The 27,879-nt window shown below is 41.3% G+C and overlaps 1 protein-coding gene and 1 pseudogene across 1 annotated transcript in view; one reads left to right on the plus strand and one right to left on the minus strand.

Moving 5' to 3' along the window:
* Positions 1-27,879, plus strand: part of GALNT2 (polypeptide N-acetylgalactosaminyltransferase 2) — a 177,304-nt gene that overhangs the window by 49,098 nt on the left and 100,327 nt on the right. The window lies entirely within an intron of this gene.
* LOC112116363 lies at positions 7,544-7,839 on the minus strand (annotated as a pseudogene).

The following is a 27,879-nucleotide window of genomic DNA, read 5'->3' on the forward strand; positions in this document are numbered from 1 at the left end:
TATTAATGATTGGCACTGTCCCATATCCAAAAATGGACAGAGATTGAGTTTGAGGGACAAAGGCTGCTGTCACTACCAAAGCTCCTAGTCAACATCACTGCCTACCCTACCCCACCAAACAGCTTTATTCCCCATAACATCTTTTCCCCCTCCTTATGGGAAAGGCTGCTTTTGTTTACACCCCCCCCCCCCACACACACATCCATATTAGCTGCCAAATCATCATGGGTAGGAGAGGGAAGCAGCTTAGAGCTGCAGTGGAGGGAGAAGATATATGGAGAGAAGGCAAAATCAACAAAAGGAACTCTGCCTCATTTCTTTCAGCTTAAATAAACTGAAGAAACGATCCATGTAAGAGCTGGAGAGGTGGTGATCCTAGTAGTTGCCTATACAAGTGATGAGTGACTTTCTTCAAGTTTGCATAAAACTGTACATATTACTTTTTTACTTAATTTGAGGGGGTTTTATTGGGGTTGGGAGGTGGTTCAAGAGAAGTATATGTATGAAACTTATGCAGAGTAGAATTCTTCTTTTGTTGCACTAACAATATAGCACTACTGAGTTTACCAGGATACATTTGCTTAGCTTCTGAGTTTACAAGGCAATAAACATCCCCTTGCACTGTGAATAATACTGAAGTTTTAGACTGAGCTATTCAGTATGCACTTTTGCTGAGTTTACTTGGAGGCAAATACAATTATTCCTCATTAGGTTAAGTACAGCATAAATAGTAAAAGCTCTTTCTCCAAGTTTTGTTGTCTTGCTTGTACTGCCGCCTCCTCCTCCTACACACCTTGATTGCTTCCAGACAAATGCTTTTGTGATTTTTACTTCATTTCTAGACACTTTAAAATAAGAAAATATATGCCATGTTGAACTATGGGTTTACATGGAAACAACTGGATTTTTATTAGATAGCTGGGAACTGGATGAAATCAGGTCTCAGATCTGCCTTAGTGGAGGTGAAGCGTATTTTACGAAATCCTTTCATGACACAAGCTAGATTTTTTTTTTTCTTTTTTTCCCTTGGTCAAGTAAAATGTTTGGACAACTAAAATGTTGTAGTATGGTTGGGTGCAAAACTAAGGGGGAAAAGTTGTAGCTCAAGGATGTTGCCTTGCCCTAGAATGCAGGACTCTTTGAAGTGTATGTCGTTGACTTCTGGATTTTTAAATGGAAGGGAAGTTCTTGTTTAATGCAAGTATATCTCTATGAATCTAAACTCTGAACAGTTGCAGCAAGAGGCAGAATAAAGTCCATCTGGCGTAGATGGTCTCAGCTCATTTTAGAAAAAAGTCTTGGTCAAAAATGAACAAAATGGGGGTTCAAACCTTTTAATTAACATTAAGGATTTTGTTAAGTATTCCCTAACCACATTTTAAAGAAAATTTTAATCGTAATTGCTTTCCTGAGATAGATGCTGGTTTGATAATGTGTGTGACAGAATGACTATCAAGGTTTGCCATCTTTTGATCTACAGCCCAGATCTCCATCACTTGAGCTAACTGAGTCACTGGTAGTATTAACTGTTATCTTCTATTTGGACCAGCCACTGAAAGAGGGAAAAGACAATTTGCCACTTGGCCTCATAAATATTTGATATAGTTGTCTGCCATGTTAGAAACTTGGGTCCTATTCCCGACTCTGTCAAGACTGACCATGTGCACCTTTTGCTTATATGTGAAGTGTGTGTGGGAGGAGAGTATTTGCCTGCCTCTTACAGTAGGGGAATAAAGGCCATGAAGTGCACAGCGCTATTAACACCAGTCAGTGGAAGAGCTGAGTTTAGAATTTATGGTCTGCTCTTGACTGCCAGCCAAGCATGCCTTCCCCTAGGCCAAAGCATAGTTGTCAAGTTTTATGCAGCTTTGTGTCACATTGCTTGCCAGTGATAAATAGTAATTTATTTACCCTTCATGGTGCCCTGGGGTAGTATAAAGGGAGACAGGAGACTTTCCAGTTCACTTTGCAGATGCTTGGTTGTGGGACCTGGGGTGACTAGAGAACTTGGAGAAACTAGTGAGACTCAAAGGAAGTCAGGAGCAGACTATGGGTGGGGGGGGGGGGGGGGAAGAGGGGGAATGGAGGCTTTTTTTTGGGGGGGGGCTAAAGGAAAGGACAGAAGATCCTATACATCAGCTCTTGTTTTGCACCTGCTTCCCATTATCCTACATCTTGCCCATCTCTATCACTCCTATCCCTGCCACTCATTCCTCTGAATTTGAGTCAGGCTGGGTGCTTGTTGTCCTCCATTGTGCCTGAGTACAGTTGTCTTTGACTATGGCTACACTACAGACTTACAGCAGCAGCTGCACTGATGCAGCTGTGCCACTGTAGTGCTGCTAGTGCAGGTGCTCTAAGTCAACAGGAGAGAGCTCTAGTGTTGACTTAATTACTCCAGCCCCCTCGATTGGTGGTAGCTATGTCAGCAGGAGAACCTCTCTCACTGTTCACACTGGCACTTAGGTTGCTGTAACTTGCGTTGCTCGGGGCGAGGGGTCTTATTCACTCCCCTGAGCAACATAATTTATACTGACTTAAGCTGTAGTGTGTGCATAATCTCACTGTTCGCATTTGGTGCCTAACACAGTAGTGGTCCCCTGGCTGCTGGGGAAAAGCAATTGATGGAAAAGTCCTGCCCAGCTCCTGCAGCCCTGGACTGGAGCATGCCCAATGCAGGTGGAGTCTTTTGACACTTTTTGGTGCCAGCTTCTGACAAACCTCTGGTGATTTTCCAGTCTTATAATTCAACCCAATCTGGGTGAATTTTCATGGGTGGAAAAGCAAGAGATACCTCTAATCCCAGGGCTAAATGTCAAGCCTTTGCTCCAAAGCATGGAGGTGATAGCCTCACAAAGAAATGGTTGTAACAGAAATTTTAACATTGGCAAAACAATGTCTTTTTCACTAATGTTCTTAGAAATGGCTGAAATTTAAAGAGCCTGAGGGGAGAACGATCATGCAAAATTTTATCCTGAACACTTAATTTGACAGAGTTATAAGCTGTTGAAAACAAGATATTATAATGAGAAGTGATGGACAACTTTAACTCTAGGTGCTGCCCATAATCAAATATCAAAACTGTGTTTAACTATCTATGAAACTTGTGTAGGAACTGTAGACTACTTCATGAATCTGCAAACAGCCATCAGTTGATAATGACTTTTGGTTGCTAGACACTGGATTCGATTCTAGTTGGAGATCTAGAATGACAAGTTCCCATTATTAATACCCAGAGTTATTTCATAATTAAATTGAATTGGGGTAAACCTTGTTTCCAATCTTTCATGCTATCAATATTGCAAATGAGTGGCTTTGGCATAAGACATAAATGCAGATGTATATCGTCTTGATGTTGCAGCATCACAGCTTTGGTCAGAAGGAGGTGCAGCATCACAGCTTTGGTCAGAAGGACTTACAGCCATGGGAAAATTGGCTGGTGAGCTTGTTAAGTTTGTGGGTGTTACCTTCCCAAAGCAAAAGATTTGATAGGACTACACATTTTGAACTAGTCACTATTTTAGAGTGATGACTTCAACCTATAGTTTCACTCTTTTATTTTCCAATATATTTGAGTTACCTATTGAGAAGTTTTATTTTTGTTTTTATGCTGCTTGACAAGAGAGCTTTTCTTGTTCTGTTCAGCCTAGCCGTCTTGCTCTTTTTTTACACTATTTAAAAAAGAAAAGTGCTTCTTGCCAAGTCCTATTCCAATTAGCTTTGCTTCTTAGAGCACTAAACTAGTCAGAGGCACAAAAGATTAACTGGATTCTGATCATATGTAGGCAAATTTTCAGGACCCTGAATTACCCTGAGAAATACTGGTGCCCAACTGATCAAAAAATCCTTTGAGATATGACTGGTTTTAAAATGCTTTCTCTAAACTTCTGCCTTTACTCCTTCTCTGCCTGCTTCCCCCTTTCCACTCCCTGTCTCCCCAATACAATTTTCTCCCTTCTAGGATTTAATTATAAGGCACATTTCACAGGTACCTTTCAAATGATGTAATAGTTCTGTATGTGAGTGTTAATTAAATGTCCAGAGGGGAAGAGAGGTGTTACACTGAGTAAATTAGCAAACGCTGTCTCTTGCCTTATAGCTGAGCAAAAGATTGAAATGAATATGGTGTAACTCAACTAGAAATAGCTAGCACCTGTTTTTTTTCCCCAGAGTGTTTTCACTGTTTGATACAAGCATGCCTGACTTTGCTTAACAAATTGCATTGTGTGAAATTGCAGATAAAGTATTTTGTCTGGTAAATAACAGTTAATTTTAATCAGCTAACAAGGTTTGTAAGATTGTGCCATTCAAAATAATCTACAGGCTTTAAAATTTTAAAATCCTCATATCTTGGTTCCCTTAAGTCCAACAGAATATAGCTGATCTCTTATCTCACGTTACCATTTGTTCTCCCACATAAGCTTTAGGACCGCAGTTGGATGTTAGTGCTGTCTGTTTTAAACACAAGACTGCAGACCATGACCTGATGTTTTAAGTTAAAGGTTATCAAACTTTTTTTTTTTTTTGCATGCTCCCCTTCAGTGATTCATGTCCCATGTGTACCCCCATCTTGTCCCCAGGCCCCTGCTCAGCTCCCCTTAATCCTCTTGCTCTCACTCATCCAGCCTGTTGCCACCTCCTGCAGCCCCAGCCAGCCCCTTTCTTCCCATGGCCAGGCACTTTGTCGGGCTGGATCTCCGATTTCTTCCATAGTAAGAGATTGCTGCTCAACCATTAGGCTAACCTCAGAATTAGTTTCACTTTTGATCCAAAAACTTCAACTTGTGCACAAGTTAAGAATGTTTTTTACAATCTGAAATACGAAGTGTAAAAATCATTTTTTCAATTAAAAGCATTATATGTTGAGATAAAAACAGCTGCGTCCCACCATCTACACACTCAAAACAATCAATCTTTCATATGCTTCAGAAAACTGGAATTCATAATTCAACCAGATACACTCTGACCTCTGTTTCAAATAACGTTGAAAAGTAGCTAAATGCAAAATGTAGTTGCTTTCTGAATCTCCTTTCATTAGCAGGAGGGTGTGGGCTAGTAAATATGAGCTGTAAAGTCATTTATCAGCATATGCTGTGCACTGACCCAGTATGCAGAATACATATGGAGAGCAGTCTGAGCTACATGTGACTTAAAACAGAAATACCACATAATAGCCATTCATCTGCTTCAGTCTTCCTTAATGCTGCTTGTGATGTGCATTCCTAGAAAACTGATCAAAGTAGTCCCCCCCCTTTCTCTCTCCCCCCCCCCCCCCCCCAAAGTATCCTGGACTTAATTTGAAAGTATTGTAAAATAATCTATATACACACACGTTAGAGGCGCCAAAAGTTTTTCCTTTTGAGTCTTCTCTTTTAGAAATTCTTTTCCGTTAGAATAAGTGCAGACAGTATAGCATGCTGTGTGGGGCCTGTAGAAACCAGCATTAAACCTTTAAAGAAAAGCTGCTTTGCACTCCACAATGGTGGAAAGGATGTCGCTCACATGCTTAAGATTTTTAATTGCATTTGGAAAACTGGAACCCTAATGCATCCAGTCTGTTTATCTTCAGGATTTGTATAGAATGGCACACGTGAAGAGTTTGCAAGGCCATTCATTGGTATCTCTGATGTTAAATGCAGTATTATATTCACGTCTAATAGTCACCCACTCTATATCTGTTTGAATGCAAAAAAATTGTCTCCTGATCAGTGTGCCTTGGGGTGAGGTTGCCACCTTATTAAGAAAAAAGAATGGGAAAGTGAAGTAGAACATAATTAAAAATAGTAATGTGTGCTCCTAACCCACCGCCTGGGCAGGAATGTCTCCCTTCCAGTAAGTGTAGAGGAATAGATTCATAACTTTGAAGACAGTTTTTCGGCTATAACTCCCAAGGTGTTTCTGTGATAACCAGGGTCCAGACACCCCCACGGGAGAACAGAAGGTTTGAAACTCCAAAAGAAAAGCAGTTAAATTAGCCAATTGTATACAGTGTTGTTGTACTGTTGAAATATATTGAGTAAGGTCTGTTATGAAAGCAGGGCCCAAAATCTGCTAGGAGCAGTGAAACCCTAGTACAGCTAGGAAATGTGGGCCAGGGCTGTGCTGGGAGTGGGGATACTAGGCACTGCCAGAAGGTGCTGTGTGTCATAGCTCCCCTGGAATGAGGGAGACTCTTGGTGTTGAAAGTGCTGACAATTCATACTACCATAGTAAGGTATAGGAAAAGCCCTGGTGTAAAGTAACCACTGGGGGAAGTGTTAATGTCAAGGAGGGGGAAAGGTGCCCCTTAATATATGGGTTTAGGGTGGTCATTTGAAATGTATTGAAACCTGGTGGGATGGGGGACGCTAACAGGAAACACCCCATTGCATTTCTCGGCAAAAAAACACTTTCTCACTGAACAGAATTATTCTGCAATAGAAAAGGAGTGTGCTATTGTGTGCGCTGTAAAACAGTTTAGCTCAGGGGTTCTCAAACGGGGGGTCAGGACCCCTCGGGGTCACGAGGTCATTACATGGGGGGTCGCGAGCTGTCAACCTCTACCCCAAACCCCGCTTGCCTCCAGCATTTATAAGGATATTAAATATATTTAACTGTGTATTTAATTTATTTGGGGGGTTGCACTCAGAGGCTTGCGATGTGAAAGGGGTCGCCAGTAAAACAGTTGAGACCCACTGATTTAGCTCCTACCTGTTCAATAGGGTGGGTCAGAGTGTTAACAGACCACTCACCGTTAGTATGGCTGACTAGAAGAAAAGGAATTTTTTGTCACATTGCTATGCTGGAGAGCATAGTTTTGCAGGAGTTAAAATATATTGAGGGGTTGGAGAGAGGTACTGCCCAGAAAAGAGGGGGCAGAGGTGAAGCTTACTTCATGGCCTGTGGCCAAAACTCCTGCATCAAGCTCTGTGTGACAGTCAGGATCGAGATGACCCAAGTGGAGAAGTGAAGGTTTAATCTCTAAAAATAAGCAATAACTGTACTGTCAGAGTCAATGGTCCGTTTAGACCCCTACCCTGTCTTGTGACAGTGGCCCTTGCCAGATGCTTCTGGCCTTTAAGTCTGAGTCTTACATACTCAAGTGTTAATAGAATTCTTGTAAACTTGTAAAATGCTTTTTTCATCTTCCAATGTAATTTTAAACATGTTATAGCTAGCACGGACACTCTGTATAAAGAAATAGTTGATCTCTGCATAAGTCACCTGTAGATCATGCTCTTGATTCTTCGAAGAGTTCTCTAGTTTCACCTCTAGGCCATCTTTAAAGACTCAAGCCTTACATGAATACTTCATTTGGACCATTGCTAACTTTGTGTGTACTACTGCCTTGTTTACCTTCTAGCCCTCTTAGGGAGATTTTTGAGGCTCCAGACGTGGCTTTATTGCTCTACCGTGATGAAAATGCCAAATTAACCAAATCACAGGGATTTCACTCCCACCACCTTTCCTTCCATTCTCACAGGGCCACTCCAGCTAGTCCAGGAATCAAGTCACTCTCCCCAGGCAGGGGCAGTATTGAAGCATGTTGTCAGGGCTACTGGAAACCGGTCACATGTTGGCTCTCTCCCTCTGCAGCCGGGAGTTGTATGCTTGTGAGACTGTGTTCCAGGCGTCCATGTACCGGTCCATACACATGGCAATATACTTCTGCTCCAAGTTACCCAGCGAGCTCCCCGGCTTCCCGATGCACTTCCGGAAACACATGTCGGTCATCCTCTGCAGCAGCTCCTGTGCATTGGCCACGGCGATCTGCACCTTCACCTGCTCCATGATGAGCCCCGGGTCCAGCTTCCCCCCCCATGCCGCGGCCCCGAACTCGGAGCCAAACCCGCCCTCCATCGGGCAGACTGCATTGCAGGATCAAGGCCCAAAGTGGACCCTGCACCTGCTCAGATTTCTGTTGACTTTGTTAGGGCTCTGCAAGGTGCAGGAGTTCTAGCTAGCAAACTGCATTGCAGGATCAGGACCGAAAGGTGTACCAAAATGTTCTTTTTAAAAAACATCCTTTTTGTTGGTCTTGTTTGTGCCTTTTGGTCATCAGAAAATACTGTATAGCAAATATATTGCAGCATGTGTCCAATTTGAATAACTGAAGATCAGCAAAAGTAGTAAAAGCATCTCTACAACCAGGCCACTTTTTAAAATCTGTGACTCTTTCAGCTCATAAGTGTACTTCTCCCTGTTCCACTACAGTAGACAGAAACTAATTGAACTTCTCAAATGGTCTCCAACACATTGCTGAAAGTGAGCACTTATTTTGCCAAGTTTTTGGAGGGGATGGTGGAAATAAGACAGAGGATTTAGGCCTTTACATAATGGTCAAACTAGTTATTCTTTCTTAGTGTTTGTAATTAATAATGTATCATGAGAGGACTGGGAGAGGGAGGAGAAAGATGTCAATTTATTGTTCAGGTAACTGATCCTGTGTATTTTTTTCCAGTTTGACTTTGAAGGGGAAACAATAGCAAAAACACTTAAACTTTATCTTAATGTTCCATGGTCTTATAATGTTTTAAGTCTTAATATCAAATCGGAGGCAAGTATTTCTAGAGTATAATTTGTGTGGTGAAAAGACAATGAAGAATTAGCCCTGGAAAATTCCTGCTGATGCCCACACCAAGAGCAAAATATCATCTTCATATTAAAAAGCTTTACACTTTACCCTTTGTCCTTTTAGAGGTGGAGTGAGTTTAACGTTGCATCATGCTTAATTGACTGGGGGAGCTTCTGCCTGAATGTAAGCTGTCTTGTTAGCATCTCTTTAAAAATAGAAGTATCCTTTGAAACTTTTGTGATTGGCTAATTGAAAGCATCTTTCTTTTTCTCATCACCCTTAAATGCTATTCCCCTACAATTTCCCTCCCCTCCCTCTTTGCTCCCTGTTTGACGATAGTGGTCTTTTCTTTTAGTTTCGCCTGTGCTAACTGGCTGCACAGCTTAATAGCGAAATTGATTAATGCATTAGAATGATATCAAATGCATAAAGTAAACTGAAAAGCTTCTCTGTCCTTTCAGTTATAATCATATTTGGTGGTGCAAAACAGGGGACACACAATTTTCAGACACTGTCCCTTTTAAATAGATAAGCTTGTCCCAAACTGCACTGGAATTACTGCACATAGAGGTAATTACTACTGTTGTCAGAATAAATGCTTCAGTTATTAAGGGTAATATGTCTAGCTTACAATAATTACTGACTCTAGTCCTGTAATTGACTGCTTCCTGAATGCGTACTTGGTAACCTTAGATACAGTGAAATGTTTCTAGTCTTAGTTTTTGTGCAGTGTCATATTAAATGTCAAATTGCCACAGGCTCCCAAGACAGCTGCCCTGGAAAAAATGCTTCTAAAACAGTTTTCTACTGTGGGATTTGGGGGAGGGAGGGAAGAATTTTACTCTCCTATTTCTTCTCTAGGATTTTATTTCCCAGGAGATGCTTGTTAGTCAAATGCGGTTTTTATGGGTATGTCTACACAGCCGACGTTAAAGCGCTGCTGCGGCAGCACTTTAACATGGCTGTGTAGTTGTGGCTCAGGCACTGGGAGAGAGCTCTCCCAGCGCTGTAAAAAAAAAAAAAAAAAAAATCACCTCCGTGAGGGGAATAGCTACCAGCGTTGGTGCACTGTCTACACTGTCACTTTACAGCGCTGAAACTTGCATCGCTCAGGAGGGTGTTTTTACACACCCCTGAGTGAAGAAAGTTTCAGCGCTGTAAGTGGCAGTGTAGACAAGGCCTAAATTAATCTCATGGCTTTGTTTTTCTTCACATACTTGCATTGTGTTTAAACTGTCAAACTAATGTTTTTGTAGTCTAAATCCAGGTTGATACCATTTCAAAGAATGTGCTAGAAGCAAATACAGGACTCTTTCCTACCTTCTGTGCGAATTTTATTTTTATAAAATAGGAAGCAGTTTCCTTAAACTCCATATCTAAGGATTGCTCTCTACTATCCTCTGAAAAATGCTTTTATGGCATTTTGAATCGGGGGTGGGAGACACCTGTTCATGAAGAAATCAAATATTCTGAAGGCAAGTCTTGTTTGACTTCTATCCTAGTCAGCTCCCCAGCCTCCCCCCCTTCCTCCCTTTCCTTTCTCCTGTTTCAGGTTGAGTGAATTGCTTTCCTTTCCTAATGGCTTTGGACATAAGTCTTTAGGAGGATATTGTGGAGGAGGAAGGAAAAAGTTGAGAGAATAAAGAAAAATTGGAGAAAGGCATTATTGCATTCTAAGGGAATTCTTGATGACACATTGCAAATTCTTTTCCTAATGTCACTTGCTGAGGGAATAGAGCTACTGCAGTGTTGTTAAAAGAAGGGCTGTGGTGTAGAAGTGAGAGGTTGTACATTTACAACATCCTTTCCAGCAAATCAGAACAGTGCTTTTGGTTTTTATCTGTGTACATAGTCTCAGATCCCAGAACTAAATCTTTATCCCCATTTAACAATGAAGACATTTCAGCACCTTTAAAACTAGAATGACTTTCTTTCTGGGGGTCTAGATTTTTTTTCTTCTTCTATAGGATGAGGGACAATAGCAAATTCTGAGCCATACAGATTTATTTAGCTTGTTCTGTTAGTCCTGTTTACTGTGCATTTCTGTAATGAATTTTCTTGAGTTTTACTATGTGACTTCACAAGAACAACAGTGAATAATCTGGCAAATCTTTGGACTTATAAAGCTTTATATTTTGCATGTTAAAATCCTGTTTTGCCTTGCCACTGAAAAGGCACAAATGATAAAACAAATGAAGTAAGCCTGATAGTGCATAAAAGAAAACAAACAAACAAACAAAAAACCCAAAGCCAAAGCCAAACCCACAACACTTTTTAGGAAGGACTTAGGGCTGGTCTACACTACACAGTTAGGTCCACATAAGGAAGCTTATATCTACCTAATTATGTTAGTGTCTATACTACAGCCTTCCTCCCACTGATGTAAATGCCCTACTATACTGATGTAATAACTTCACCTCTACAAGAGGTGTAAGGTTAGGGTGACCAGACTGCAAATGTGAAAAATCGGGACCGGGGCTGGGGGGTAATAGGAACCTACATAAGAAAAAGACCCAAAAATCGGGACAGTCCCTATAAAATCGGGACATCTGGCTTATGTCTGTATAGTTAGGGTGACGCAGTGTCTGTGTAGACACTGTTTCCCTTATGTCTGGTATCTTGTCATTTCACGGCAGGAGTCCTGAAATTCACAAGAAAGCCCCTGTTCACCAGGATAGCTGGGCGGCTTCAGATCCAGGCCGGGAGCTGGGACAAGAAGCTAGGGTGGCTTTGGACCCCATTCCTGGTGGTGGGCCAGGCAGCTGTGTCAGTTTCATTGCACTTTGAGTCATGAAACTGACCAGGCTGCCCAGCTCCCTGCTGGGACTGGGAGGGCAGTCCGCCCTCAGCTTGTGGGGCAGCCAGGCTTTTGGCAGGGAGCTGCCAGCAGAGCTCTCAGCTTCCCAAACTGCCCCTCTTAGGTTGGTGGAAACATTAGTGGTGGTGATGCACACCACCGACCCAAGGAGGGTTGTGTAGACATGCACCACCTCCGTAATTACTGTGGGGGTTGTAGGTTGTCCTAATATAGGTCGACTTAGGTTCATAGTATAGACATTCCCTTAGAGTAAGGTTTTTATTTTACCTTCTCCAATATATTGAAATATCAATAGCTCCTTCTCTTTCAGTTCCAAATAATCTAGTAAAGAGCATTAGAAAAGGCATCTGTAAAGGTGGTACTGGTAATTGCAAACTATGGTAAAAGCTCAATTGAAGCTTAAATTTAAAGGCGGCTCCTATGAAAGAGAAGTGTTGTCACCCCAGTAGGAAGATTGGTTAAGTGAGAAATTCTGGGTTGATTGCCACTCAATAAGGTGAAACAAGCACACTTAACTGATTCCTCCAACTGTATTCAGTAAGTTTAAAGGCCTGGATACTTGTACCTGACTTGTAATCTCTGCTCACATCATAAATTTTTGTCTTGAGGGTTTTTACACCCTCATTCAAAAATTTGGGCTGAAACTTGAGTTAAAGTGTTTTTGGGTAGGACTCTAGTTGAACTTTTTCCAAAATGTAGTGAATAATCTGTTTTGGAACAAAACACTTTAAAGTTTAGATGCGTGGTGAGTGGGGAGAATAGTTAATATGAGCAAGCTAATAGGGATTACAGCACAGGACTGAGCCTGGGGCAGATGTTTAGGGTACAGGAGGGGGTGAGGGGTCCAAGCTCTGGGAGGGAGTTTTGGTGCAGGAGGGGGTTCCAGGGTGTGGGCTCCAGGAGGGAGTAAGTGTGCAGGAGAGGGCTCTGGGCTGGGGCAGAGTGTTGGGGTGCTGGAGGGGGTTCAGGGTGCTGGATCTGGGAGGGGGAGCAGGGCTGGGGCAGGGGGTTGGGGTGCAGGAGGGGGTATGGGATGCTGGCTCCAGGAGGGGGCTGGAGGTTGGGGTGCAGGCTCCTACCGGGGGGCACTTACCTTGGTTGGCTCCCGTTCGGCGGGGCTAAGGCAGGCTCCTTGTCTGCCCGCCCTGGCTCCACTCAGGCACACCAGCACCTCCTCCCCATCACGAGCTGGGCCACCCCTCCACCCTGCTAGCCAGTAGTGCACCATATGGCCACACTGCTCCCGGAAGGGGCCAACGTGCCTCTGCAGCCCCTGGGGCAGGGCACCTGGCTCCGTGTGCTGCCCCTCTCTGCAGGCACCGCACCCGCAGCTCCCCGTTCCTGGCCAATGGGAGCTGCGGGGGCAGTGCTCGCAGGCAGGAGCAGTGTGTGGAGACCCCTCTTCTGCCCCCACCACCGCAGGGATGTGCTGACCACTTCCGGGAGTGGCATGGGGCCATGGCAGGCAGGGATCCTGCCTTAGCAGCAGGCAGCCCCGCTGTGCCGTTGCAGCCAGAGATCACGATCGACTGGGAGAGTCTCCAGGATTGACCAGTCGATCGTGATCGACGGCTTGGTGACCACTGCTCTAGCCCTACCAGTGTGTTGCACTGTGGTAAAACTCTACTGCCCACCCTGTTTCCTAACTGTGACTGTGCTATTGATGCGACCCAGGTGCCCATAAGAAGCAAATGAGTACATAAACTGCATAATTAGCTCCTTTGGTAGCTGTCTCAGTAGAATGACTGCAGTTTGAGAAGGCTTTATACTAGGGCTGTCAAGCGATTAAAAAAATTAAACGCATGATTAAGCAATAATAGAATACCATTTATTTAAATATTTTTGGATGTTTTCTACATTTTTAAATATATTGATTTTGATTACAACACAGAATACAAAGTGTACAGTGCTCACTTCATATTTATTTTTTTATTACAAATATTTGCACAGTAAAAAACAAGATATAGTATTTTTCAATTCACCTAATATAAGTACTGTAGTGCAATCTCTTTAATATGAAAGTTGAACTTACAAATATAGAATTATGTACAAAAAAAACTGCTTTATTTTTCAACGCAATGTAAAACTTTAGAGCCTACAAGTCCACTCAGTCCTACTTCAGCCAGTCGCTCAGACAAACAAGTTTGGTTACAATTTGCAGGAGATAATGCTGCCAGCTTCTTGTTTACAATGTCATCTGAAAGTGAGAACAGGCGTTGCAAGGTATTTACGTGCTAGATACACTAAATATTCATATGTCCCTTCATGCTTCAACCACCATTCCAAGGGACATGCATCCATACTAATGATGGGTTCTGCTTGATAACAATCGAAAGCAGTGTGGATCAACTCATTTTCAACATCTGAGTCAGATGCCACCAGCAAAAGGTTGATTTTCTTTTTTGGTGGTTCGGGTTCTGTAGTTTCCGCATCAGAGTGTTGCTCTTTTAAGTCTTCTGAAAACATGCCCTACACCTCGTCCCGATCAGATTTTGGAAGGCACTTCAAATTCTTAAACCTTGGGTCGAGTGCTGTAGCTATCTTTAGAAATCTCACATTGGTAGGTTCTCTGCCCCGTGCACCTGTTCAGAGGATAATTAGGACATCAGTCTCCAGGGCTGTCAAACTATTAAAATGAAACTTCGCAATTATTAATTTTTAAAATGGGATGTTGAATGAAGGTGCTTTTGTTTTTGGTTGGGTTTTTATTTTCTTTTGTTGGTTTGTTTTGAAGCTTGAGATAAAGTGTAGGTTTCACAGGAAAAACCACAGACCCGAGCCTGGCTGTTGCTGGCTGTGAAGTGGTGTAGTGCATCCCCGGGGGTCCCTTATCCCTATCCCTGCTGCACCCCAGGAGGCAAGGATAAGGGATCCCTGGGAGGCTGTGCAAAAGTTTTGGGGCTGTCTTCCAGTTACCGCCCTGACAATGCATGCAGCCCGCGGAGGGCAGGGGGAGCTGATAGTGGAGCGGGGACCCAGTGGCTGCCCTGCAGGGATGGGGAGGAGTGACTGGCTTGTTGTGGGTCATCCCTCTCCTGGCTGTGCTGAACTGGGAGCTCTGTCATTTCCCCTCCCGGCAGGGCAGCCACATAGTCCCCGCTCTACTCTATGACCCTCCCCCTTCCCCCGCCTTCTTGGAACTGTATGTGCAAGTACGCCTAGGCAGAGTGCACCAAAATCTGACTGTGCTCTTGTGAACAGGAAGCAGCTCTTTGCAAAAGGCTTCTTCTGATCGGTCTCCATTGAAAATCCTCCAGGCTCTCTGATAACCCATTGGCTGCAAGCATACTAACGCTAATCTGAGCTGCTGCCTTTTGCAAAGGTAGGTATGGCTTCTGGTTGCAACAGAGCGTAATAGATAGCACCACAGATTGCCAGCATAGAAGGGACTCAGGAAGTTGCTCCAAGGAACTCTGGGATACATCTGGAAGACTTCCAGGGCCCAAGTCAAGCTTGGGCTGCATGCACACAGGAAAGTAATAGGGCCCAGACTTTAGGTTCCAGCTTAACATGGTCTTGGACCCTCCTGCCCTGCAGGGTCTTGGAACCCTAGGTTCGAGCCCTAGGTTAACACAATTGGTGTGTGGACACAAAGGTGTTAGACTTGAGCTCAGGATCAAGCCTGAGCTTACATTGCTGTGTAGAGACACCCTTAGTGACCAGAGGGTGGATCACTCAAATGCGTCTTAAAATATTTAAATCCATTAAACTTTTTATTGGACACTTGCTAATAATACTGGCTAAAACACATACCTATTCTCTAGCATCGGTTTTTAGAAAATGAAATGAGAAATGATCAGCATTTTACTGAATGTAAATTTTACTAAAATACTTGCAAGTATTGCGTTCAGTATGGCAAGTAGGGAGTTCTGAGAGTGTCCGTGGCAAGCTTGAATCAAGAATAGTGTACCGTTACTCTTATTTCGACGGCTGTTTCTACAGCGTTTGATTTATCAGAGGGGTAGCCCTGTTAGTCTGGATCTGTAAAAAGCAACAAAGAGTCCTGTGGCACCTTATAGACTAACAGACGTATTGGAGCATAAGCTTTCGTGGGTGAATACCCACTTCGTCAGAACAATCTGTAATGGTTTGCAACTTTATCTAGGCATACTACAAGCTCCCAGAAATATAATTTTTAACATTGGTTAGACTTGAAATTCATCCATTTTAGCTGTTGGAGATCGGAACAAATATTTTAGCATCTGTTCTTTAGTAGGAACATCTTTTTCCCCACTTTCACAATCTAGGGCTTGTCCACACACAAACTTGCACTGCAAGTTTTAATTCACATCTTCCATTGTGTGTGCACACAGGTTTGCACTGAATCTCATTTTGTAATCAAGTATCCTATTCTGTTTAAATTGGTTAGACAAAATCAAAATAGGTCACTTTATTCCAAAAGAAGATTGTTTGCACAGACTTGCACTGAAACAAAACCGATTTAGTTAATGTGGTGTAAGTTTGCATGTAGACCAAGCCTTACTCAATGCTCCTGTTGTGTAACAATTCCTCTTGTATCAAGCTGGAGGTACACTGGTACCAATATGCTGATTTATTCAGAGCAAAAAGGCTAGCAGCTTGTTTTGTGTGCCAAATCCCACATACCTTCAGTATTCACTTTTTCATCTAGCTGTGATCTGAATTATTTTCTCTTTCCTGTAAGAAGTTTGGGGACACAACAGCTTCTAAATTGCTGAAGTGATACTGATGATTAAACAATGGGAAGATCAGATACAGCATGTTGACTTCATGCTTTTATTTGGATCCTAAGAGTTGCAGCTTGAAATGGAATTCTTTGAAGTACTCTACAGAAATTCAGAGCTGGAATAGTTTAGCCCAGTGTTTCCCAATCCCCTTTTGAGACATTTGTCCTACTGGCGTACCCCTTCTCTGGTGAAGATAACTTTGGGGGGGGGTAGTCACATTTTTATGACACACTCCTAATTTGTTTCATTCTGGATTAAATGTTTATTAGTAATAAATACAAAATTATATTACATACAGTTGAAACAAAACTTTTAATAGAAATAATAGTTACATATAGAAATAGTACTAGAAATAATTAAAATAATAGAAGCAAATCAACAGTCTGGCAGAACAGTGTGACACTATATATAGTGTCCCCCACACATAAATAAATAATATGGTGAATTCGTATCATTCTGAAATTAAAATATGCTGGTTTGGTTAGGTTAGTGAAGAAAGACCTAGTTTTAATACTTACTATTTCGGTATTGAAAAATTTTCAGTACAAACCAAACTATTCAGTGCGAGGGATGGAACTGCTTTTGGCCAGACACCCTCGCGGGGATATCTGGCTCGACGTTTGTGATCTTAAGACGAAGATGGGGCTCCACGTCAATAAGACGATTTCATTTTTTTTGTTTTGATGCCAACCAGTGCAGAGAATCCGATCTTGTACAAATACGAGGTGAGAAAAGGCAGAAGATACTTGACAGCTTTGTCCGATAGAGCTGGATATTCAGAGCTAACCCCCACCAAAATGACATCAGTGTATTATGCTCAAATTTTGTTTTCAGGAAGCTATCTGAAGCCAGCTCCAAGAGCTGCTGTTCTTCTGAAGCAGAGAGGTTTTTTGGCAATGTATGAACATTGATGATAAAAGGGTTCCTTATCCATTCAAAGGTGCCATCCGGTTCAGGGAAATACTTATGAAGATCTTTCTGCAAGCTTTCCAAATGCTGATTCATTGCTTGCAACACATCACTATCAAGTTCATTAGTCGAGTTTATTACTAAGTCATGAAGAGATGGAAAGGAATCCAGTTCACGACGACTAAGACGTTTATGCCACAGTTTCAATTTTGCAACGGTGGCGCTCACTTTGTCTTGAACATGGAATATGGATGTGAATTTCCCGTGCAAGGATAGATTGAGGTTGTTTAAATGAGCAGATATCTGCAATATATGCTAGTTTGCATAGCAATTTCCAGTCGTATATACGGGCTTGCAGGTTAGTTTTCATCTAAAAAAACGTGCAGTTCTTCTCGCAGCTCAAACAGGCAATTCAGAACTTTACCATGCGAAAGCCAACGCACTTTAGTGTGAAATAGGAGTTGTGTGTAATCACTGCCCATCTCATCACAAAGCTGAGAAAACAGCCGGGCGTCCAGAGGGCGGCCTTTCACAAAATTATTTTCACAGCTTCATCCAGTACTTGCTTTAGATCTGCCTGCATGTTGTGAGTGGCAAGTGCTTCCCTGTGAATGCAACAATAAGTCGATTTTGCTTCTGGCGCAACAGCTTGAATACGTGCAACAACTCCTTTCTTTGAACCAATCATGGCTCTGGCGCCATCCGTGCTTATTCCAACACAACGACTTCAGTCCAAGTCATTGTTTTTGATAAAGTCATCAATAACTTTAAAAATAGCTTCTCCAGTTGTATGTGTTGGTATAGGTTGGCAGAACAAAATATCATCGTGGACTTCATTATTCATTATACTCATTATACTTCTGGGGGAGGGATAGCTCAGTGGTTTGAGCATTGGCCTGCTTAAACCCAGGGTTGTGAGTTCAATCCTTGAGGGGGCCACTTAGGGATCTGTGGCAAAATCAGTACTTGGTCCTGCTAGTGAAGGCAGGGAGCTGGACTCGATGACCTTTTGGGGTCCCTTTCTGTTCTGGGAGATAGGATATCTCCATATATTTTATGTATTTATTTATTTACTTGTATCTGACAAACAACAAACGATTAGTTAAATTCACAATATCAGTGGATTCATCCACTTGCAGCGCATAGTAGCGACTCTTTTGTACTCTTGACAATAATTGCTGCTTTACATTTTCGGCCATATCTGTGATTCTACGATGACAGTGTTATTTGAGAGGGGGACACAATCTATAGTTTTGCTAGCCTTGTCTCCAGTCATCACTTTCACCATTACTTTGACTGCAGGTTTTACTAATGTCTCACCAATCACTTCAGCAGCTCCGGACTTTGCAATTAAGTACGCCACACTATATGAAGTTTCCAAAGCTTTCATATTTTCATCTCCCGTCACATTACAAATTGTTTTCTGGGACTTTTGGAGATCTTTGCGCCTATTTTCGAAGAATTCTACAGGTTTTCCCTCGTTTTTCTTTGCTATCGAAATGGCGTTTTAGGTTGGATGGTTTCATACTTTCATTTGTGAGAGTCTCGTAACAAATCACACATAGTGGAACAGGCTCCACCTCATCGCCAGTCCACAAAAATCCCAGTTTAAGATATTCTTCAACATATTTGCAGGCTTTTTTCGTTTGCGGCTGATACGTTCAATAAATTACAGATGGTTCACACGGTTCACTAATTTTGTCGTCACAATTGTCTGATGTAGCCATATCCCTGCCTTTTTCGGCATAATTATCACTAACATTTGTATTTCCCTCATAATTTTTTTTTTTACATTTCAAACTTCCCATTTTTAGCCAGCGATCCATTGTAAATGGGTTTAGCAAAAACAAAAAGAGAAATTTTGTATATTAATACACACCAAGTATGTGTACTTGCTACGATCTTTAGATTACTACGAGTAGTTATTCACTTTTATCTTTTATCCGTCAGTATGACTTCTGCGCATGCCACAAAGGCAAGTGTATTGCCCAAGCCGCAGTAACGCGCACATGTGGTTTGCGTCGGCTCTGCTGTGCTATTAGATGTTACTGAACGTGTTATCATATTAGTTACAATGTAAACCTGTGTATTTCTACTGTACAAGTGTACACCATTCTTATATATTAAATTTTAGTGATTTGTTTTCTGCTGCTTAAAAAAAACCTATGATAAAATAAAATAAAAAATTCTGACGCGTACTCCTTGAAACCCTTTCATGTACCACCAGGGGTATGCGTACCATACTTTGGGAAACACTGGTCTAGCCTGAAACCAGAGGTGGCTTCCATGCTACAGGGATCTACTCATTCAAGTCCAGAGAAGTGCATAGTGTTCTGTCCATTTATTATGATATTAAACTAGATCTGTTGAAAAGGATTCAGATACTTTGTTCCCACAGATGTAAAATGTCTGTCGGATGAATTCTCATGAAACCCTGTCTAAGGGGAACTTTGATCTGATCATAAAGTTTAGAAGCTTTTATTGGAAATATCTTATACATCTATGCCTGGAGGAATTTTGTTAAATCTTTGACACTCACTTTCATTTCTTCTCCCTACTCCAGTTTTGATTCATCAGAAACTCCCAGATCTGACTTTGTTCTGCTTCTGCTTGAATTACGTTCTTTAGATTGTTTAAAAAAAAAAAAAATGCTATGCTACTCTAGTTTGTTAAAGTCCCAGGAAATACCCATATCCTCTTTCCAGTCAGGGTTGAATAATTCATACAAAGTGTGAACTAATGTGCATTAATTATTGAATCAGAACAGTTAGTTTTTAATCTTAGAAAATTTAACTAGATGCCTTGGTTAAATTATATAGTGGTACTTAAAATAACACCGAGGACATGTAACCTGTGCATCTTTTCATTCTGTTCATTCATTCTCTCATTAATAACTGTCCTCCATAAACATTTAATAGGAAAAAGAACGAGGAATACTTGTGGCACCTTAGAGACTAACAAATTTATTTGGGCATAAGCTTTCGTCGGCTAAAACCCACTTCATTGGATGCATGCAGTGGAAAATAAAGTAGGAAGATGTATATACACAGAGAACATGAAAAAATGGGTGTTGCCATACCAACTCTAACGAGACTAATCAATTAAGGTGGGCTATTATCAGCAGGAGCACTTTAACGTTGCTAGTGAAGATATGCCCAAAGTCAGATGCTCTAACACTGAATTAGGCTATGTCTACACAGCAGACCCTTACTGCGGCACAGCAGTACTGCTGTAAGGTCTATTGTGTAGCTACTTTATGCCAACGGGAGAGAACTCTCCTGTTGGCACAATTAAACCATCCCCAACGAGCGGCAATCACTATGTCAGTGGGAGAGTGTCTCCCATCAACAAGTGCTGTCCACACCGGCACTTGTCGGTGTAACTTCTGTCAGTCAGGGGTGTGATTTTTTTTTTTTTTTCTTCACACAGCTGACTGACAAAAGTGCTAGTGTAGACATAGTCTTAATCAGCTATGTTTAATAAAATTAAAAGCTTTAGTGATAAGATATGAACCAGTGATATTACATGTATTAAGTTATTGAGCTTGAAGCTGTGATTTTTCTTACTGCTTCTTGATTACATGTCGAAGTTCCTTGAATGACATGGGCAGCTAAACATTCACTGATTTATAATACTTATAAGCTCTGTCAGTAAAATCTAGCTAGTCCTCTGATAGTGTATGGGAGGGAAGAGGAATACCAAGAACAACTCTGTGAACGGGTAAGTAGGAATGAATTCAACAGTTTTCTGTTAGGAACTGGGAGGATAAAGATTCTATCAGTCAAAGTGGCATTGAGCTGCATGGAATGATTACTGTAAAACACTATAATTCAGCACTCCTTTCTGCATCACCATTTGTGATGAGAATTGGTCATTTCATCCCAGTTAATGGGCAGGATAATAAAGGGAAGATTATGAGTGAGGGAATGCGTACAGTACTGCAGAGATTTTCTACCGATGGTCCATGGAGCTCAGGGGCAGCAGAGAATTGAGTGGTTACATGGTGCTGGTTCTTGTTCCCAGATTCCAAACATCATCCATTTTCCCCTCTTCTCCTCCCCCAGGGAAAAATACTTTCCTAGAACTATTATCTTACCTAAGCCATTATTGTAGTTACCTCATGGATGTTGTGATTGCAAGTGGGGCTGGGGAGGTGGTTCATGCAGTAGTGAATGAGAGGGGAGGCGACCAATAGGACAACCTTTCCTTAAAATATGGTCCTCATTATGGGGGGGAAAACCGAGACTCCCTGAAGTACATTCCATACAGGTCATTTTAATTTAAGTAGCCTATTTTCTCAGCTTGTTCATGCTGTAAATGTTTCAGAAACTCACATTAGTTTGTCTGTGTAACATTAGGTCCTTTAAATTTTGCCTAATCTGTCATCTAACTTTGTAGCTTAAAAGCCAGGGCACAAGATCAGTAGCGAGGCTAGAAAAAGGCATGGTAAAAATAGCTCTCTTTCCTGATGTGACTACTTCTAATTTAACAGTCATGCTTTTTTTTTTGCTTGATGTAAACAGTTTTCACTACTGTTAGCTATATTGATTATGCAAGTACTATGAAAGAGTGAACAGGATTCTGGTCTGATGCATGCATCAACAGAACAGTCAGCAAGTTCTGATTTTTAGATTATTCTGATTGTGTGTGACAGAACTCCACTTTATTTTTAGATCTCTGTCCGAGTTTGCATTGCCGCAGTAAGAAGCCCACTCTTGACTCAGTAATATAGGTAGTTTGTTCATTGTGATAGAAAATGTCACTTTTGCAGTCACTCTTCTGAATGTAATTCAACTGTCCCTAAATAAATTAGGCCAAGAAGTATGGTTCCCATCACTTAATCAAAATAATTAAAGATAGAATCCAGATCTAAATCCATTAATCCTTGCTACCTCTGTTAATTTTGTTCAGATTGGAAGTTTTAATCAAGCTAATAATGTCTTATATTAAATATTTACAGTGACACAGTTCTGCTAATACAGTGTTAGAGTTGTAGTTCAAACAAACTTTTGCAAAGCGATATTTAGTGTGGAGTTCTTCTTCTTCCTTTCCTTAATTGGGGATTTTGGTACCTCTTAAACAAGTGGGGTATTATTGCATATATGGTTTCCCTGCCAACAGTGCTAGCTGTTAAGATGGCTTTTTCAAATTTTATGTTTTCAAAAGAGAATAAAGATCTAAGCTGACTTCTCCTGTTTCTCCTTCAAATTCGCCCTGCCCCCCCCCCCCCAATTAAAGTTGGTTAATTGAATTACTATGGCACTACCCAACTCTAAAAATCCTGCCAAAAACATTGTGCCTTTCTCCTTCCCTCCCCCATTACACAAATCTGCTGTTGTCATTCTGGATATCTTCTTTTCTTGTTTGATATGTTTTGTTGATCACTATAAATCAATTATTCATTTAAGTACCCTGAAATAAATGCCAAATTAAAATGAAAGTGATCTGAAGTGCAGTTACACTTCACACAACTGCATGTAGGCGTTTTCTGCATAGAGCTGAAATACATAGCAGCAAAAAAAAGCAACAGTTCATTTGTTAGTACATTTCAGGAATTTATACATTCACTTTGTGAAATCACCCCCTGAGGAAACTGCATTAGATTTGTTTGGGTTTGATGGCATCCTAAATTGAAGTGTATGTAGCAATATGATGCAGTGTCATAGTCAAAAGCTTCATGATATGCATTTGTCCAAGCCAAATTTGTATTAAAAAAAATCCACCCCATACTGTCTGGTGTTTAAGGGAGGAAAATTGTTTTGGGTATAGATGACAGCTGATTTCCAGCAATTGGACAGTGAAACTCATGAAATCTCTGGGAGATATGCTCTGATAGTAGGGGATAAAAGTTAATGTTAATTCTCTCAAACACATTTCAAGTCTGTACTGTTCTTTGTACTGGTCCATTTGCTAATGTGGTATAATGGCACATGCTCACATGAATTATCTGAGATAGATATAAACTGGTCAAAACATATTTTTAGTTCTCCTAGACCTACAGAATACCACAAACCCCTGAGAAACAAATGTCTGTGAAGAGGATTGTAGTAATGAGTCCGCTTTTTGGAAGTGCAAACTTGTTGAGTGTCCTGTTTTGAGCTGATGTCTATATAATCTTTCAATGAGTAATCAAGTGTAATTGTATAAGTTGAAAATGCTGTCCTGTTTACTCCTGCTGTGCAGCATTGTGGTATGCAGTTTTGTTGAATACGTTACTGTTGTTTGATGATCATACTCCTCGCTTGCTATTGGACAGTGTTCTTGTTTATGTTGGCCAGCAAATGGCCTTTGCTGGCATGGTGTCCAAAATTTTGGTATCACATTTATTATGAGTAGTTATTTGAAAGTAGCTTTTTATACCTCTATTTTGGAAATTGAAAGTAAATAATAATGAAGTGTTATTTACCCCTTCTCATAACACAAAACTAGGGGTCACCAAATGAAATTAATAGGCAGCAGGTTTAAAACTAACAAAGTATTTCTTCACACAACACACAATCAACCTATGGAACTCTTTGCCAGAGGATGTTGTTATAGTCTTGACCTTCACAGGGTTCAAAAAAGAACTAGATAAATTCATGGAGGATAGATCTATCACTGGCTTATTAGCCAGGATGGGCAGGGATGGTATCCCTAACCTCTGTTTGCCAGAAGCTGGGAATGGGCGACAGGGGATGGATCACTTGATGATTACCTGCTCTGTTCTTTCCCTCTGGGGCACCTGGCATTGGCCACTGTTGGAAGACAGATACTGGGCTAGATGAATACCTTTGGTCTGACCCAGCATGGCCGTTCATACGTTCTTATCTTGCTATAAGCAGAATTTTTAAAATATTCCTTAATGATATGCAACATTTTTCTTCAGCCTTATGTCCTAACAATATACTAGATGTGATTTATTATTGTACTGTAATTTATGCCCTGCTTGTGCGACTTCAGGACTGCAATTTTTAGCTGCTGGGTTGTTCTTTCTTTATAACCGATAAGAAGCAGAGCCAGTCATGTCACAAGATATTTTTTTTTCCACTGCCTTCTGCTCAGAATTGCTATGACTCTTACATGTTGGTCTCTTTCTACTTTTGAAGAAATCAAGTACAGCAGGAGCTCTTCCTATACTTTTCCTCTCTTCGTAAACCTAGATCTTCACCAGCAAGGCTTGAAAATTATACCTGCCAACTATTACATGAAGGGTTAGGCCTGCTAGTCAGTGGGAAAACACCTGTGCTTCCATGGCCTCTGCAGTTTAAAGGAATGAAATAGTTTGGGCACTCTACCTATTTGTGTTTAACTGACATTACACTCAACTTTATTTTGTTTATAGAGTGCAATTTATGACCCTTTTCACATTTCTCTCTATCTAGTTTCACTTCTCGTTTTTTATTTCCTAGAATAGGTAATGGTATGTCTCTTCCTGACTTCTGTGTCCTTTCTCCCCCCTTCCACCCCCCTATCCTTTTTGGTTTTTCCCCCTACATTGTGTGGGCTACTTCTACCTTCATATTTTCAAACTCTCTGATCCCTACTCTGTGTTTTATAAAGATGTGCATACCATACTTCTGGAGCTTACCCTATCGATCTCTTCCACTGTACACAGCCCTTCACTTCATATCTATCCCAAATGCATCATACATACAGCTTGAAATTTTTTAACACACAGTAACTTTAAAGACTGGACTAAGATGAGAGGCCCTATTGTCCGGGGGCAATACTCTAGTAAGACATTAAGCTCTACCTCTACCCTTTCCTGCTTGGAAAGGGAAGAGAGCTAGGATTCCAATTTGGGAGCTGTCCCTGTATCCTGTCCAGATGTGTTCCATCCCTTTGAGCCCCCAGTAATAAGGATCTGATAAACTTGAATCACCCCGACTCCCTGTGGCTGCTGGAAGGGAGAAGGTGCATGCATGTTCCTCTTCCTCCTATCCCAGAACCTCCTGATTGTTGCAAAGGTGATGGGACAAGGGTCTGTTCCCCCCCCCCCCTTCTAGTGAATAGCTATGGTGCTGTCCACTTTTCCAAGTTGTTCCAAGGTAAAAGTGACCTGATTCTTGACTGCGTCACTTGTTACCCTCAGGGTTCCCAATAGTATAACAGAAAATTGAAAAGACTAGTCAATTTTCACTTTTTTTGTAGTTTGGGAAAGCTTGGGGTATCAGGAGCAGCAACAGAAGTTCTGGGAGTTGTCTGCAGATTTAGAAAAGCATCACTGTAACAGTTTGCATTCTTTGCTTCTGGAATATTGTCTTCTCTTCTGTACCAGTCTAGATACTCAGTTACAGTTCCTCCTTGCCAACGTAACACAAAGTCTTCTGATGGTGTCATTCTCTCAGATATAAGGATCTAATCTCTCAACTCTCAGTTGTTAATCTCCAGTGAGTGAATGCTATCCCTAACAGGCTGCTGCTAGAGAGAAAGAAAAGAAGCATATCTCACAGGCTGAAAAGAAGCACTATAACCTACTTGAGCGTACAACTGACCTAGTTGTACATATGAGGCATTAGTGTATGCTCCTGGAGTACACTTATTATATAGAAGTTACATACTACAGTGGTAGGGGGGAAAAAATCTCCCCCTTATCCCAACTGTAGAAAGAGCATTCTATACCATCGCTTGTGGCCAAACGTGTGGAAATAAAATATTTTTTGAGGATCTGAGATTAAAATAGAACAACATGTCTCCTTATTTAATTTTTTCCTCTTAAGGTTCATAGTGTTACATAAATTTATTTGATGACTATGGTGCATTGTTAAACTTCTAAATGTATCTGAGAATAATGTGTGGAGGAGAATATAAGAAGGAAACAATTCAGCTGTAGAGATAACTTTTAGATAAAAATAATTAGCAGAATAGAAATCTCCTTTTTTACCCTTGGTTCTTGATTTTTAGCTAAATCCACTTATTTCTTTTCTGTTCTCTCTTTCCACAGGTCTCCTCTTCTTCTCCCCCCCCCCCCCCCCCCCCCGGCATTTGACTGACTATTTGAAATGTGGTGTACTGATCAGAGTTTGGTAAACTTCAGCATAAAAGCGTCCTTTGCAACTCTTCTGAGATGCCATCTGTTAATTATTGCTACTTCCTTCCTATACTGCCCTTTGTCATAAACTCTTCCTCTGTCCTCACACACCATATGCAAATCTTCCTAATTACTTTTTTATGTGTAGCTATCAGGTGTTTATCACTGAGATCATAAGAATTCCACTCATGGTGCTGTCATCAAGTTATATATTTTACAGCTCTGACAACCTTCAAACTTTTAAAAACAGTGAACTGCTAAATAAATGCCATTTAAAATCAGTGAGATTTAGTGTACAAGTGAACTTATGACAACTCTGTGCTGAATGGTGTGATTTTTGACAGTTGACAGACCCCTTTAACAGTGTGCCAAATGTCAGGAAGAAAAAAATCAGATTTCCCCCTGCCTTTTCTAGCAAATCTTATATCATGAAAGGTAAAGGTAAGAAAAGAGACATGTTTTGTAATATTAAGTTTTGTCCTCAAGGAGTTTTCTCTAGAGTAAATTGGACCTGAATTCCTAGTGTAACAAACAGAAACAAAACTCAAGCAGGATTATAAAAAATCCCTTTTTCTACTTGATTTGAAAGACTCAGATTACTGGAAAATTAGTGAAAAGACCATACAATAGACAGTTGGGTGAGGGGAGATGAGCTTTTTAGCTTGTTTAAAATTATTTGGTTTTTGCTAGCACATCTTTTTAACTTGAATGGGTAGTATTTGAGATATTTTTGTTAGATTCACTACAGCTCCTCTTTTAATTAAGGTGTGAGAACTCGCAATCTGCATCCTCTGAGATATCAGTAGATTTCCCCAGCAAAACCAGGGCTCACACTCCTAGTAATTTTTAAGGTTTAGGGGGAAAAAGTCCTTTGCTGGTTGTCTTTAAGATGTTCTAGCAAAATTTCAATCTGAAAAACTCTAAAATTCCTTCACCTGTCATCCATGTCAATTTAAATATTCTTAGGAACAACAATGGAGAGAGCTTTGGGAATCTTCAAAAACATATTAGATGTGTTTTGAGCTGTGGAATCTGTGATGGGTTGGATTCCTGTCTGTTACCTGATTGTTCATTGTCTGACAGATTAGGACATAATTTTCTTGCTTGCTTCAGACAGGAAAGAATCCTGCTGCTTCAGTGGAACCATTGGAGAGTTGGTTGGTGTAGGCCGGGGTGGCCAAACTGAGCCTGAGAAGGAGCCAGAATTTACCAATGTACATTGCCAAAGAGCCACAGTAATACGTCAGCAGCCCCGCCGATCAGCGCTTCCCCCTCCCTCCCCGCACCTCCTGATCAGCTGTTTCGTGGTGTGCAGGAGACTCTGGGAGGGAGGGAGAAGAGCAAGCGCATGGCAGACTATGTGGAGGGGGTGGGAAAGGGTGGAGTGGGGGCAGGGCCTGTGGCAGAGCCAGGGGTTCAGCAGTGAACGCCCCCCGGCCAACTGGAAAGTTGGCACCTGTAGCTCCAGCCCCGGAGTCGGTGCCTATACAAGGAGCCGCATGTGGCTCTGGAGCCACAGGTTGGCCACCCTTGGTATAGGCTGTTCCTGGGAAAAATGGGTTAGCATTACCTTCTGGAGTAGGTGCTTATGGAAATCCATGTACAGAAGGAAATGTCCAAGATGGTGCTAGAACTATCACTTCACTTAGAATAGAATTTGGCTCACTTTCTCTCTGTAGGAGTATAAAAGCCAAACCCAGGGAGAAGTTTGTTCTTCTGCTCAACTGAGGCCTACAACAAGGAGTTTAGGTTCTCTAAAAGTAAGGTACTAATATCTGCTATGTAGAGGCAGGGTGATCATGAATGAGAAACCTAACATCCTAGATGGATGTTGAAAAAAGGTGTTCTTTAAGTAGCCCTGTGCCTTTCTATTAATATGAAT

This window comes from Terrapene carolina, unplaced genomic scaffold, assembly GCF_002925995.2.
Source record: "Terrapene carolina triunguis isolate 2854851 unplaced genomic scaffold, T_m_triunguis-2.0 Scaffold85, whole genome shotgun sequence".
Lineage (NCBI taxonomy): Eukaryota > Metazoa > Chordata > Testudines > Emydidae > Terrapene > Terrapene triunguis.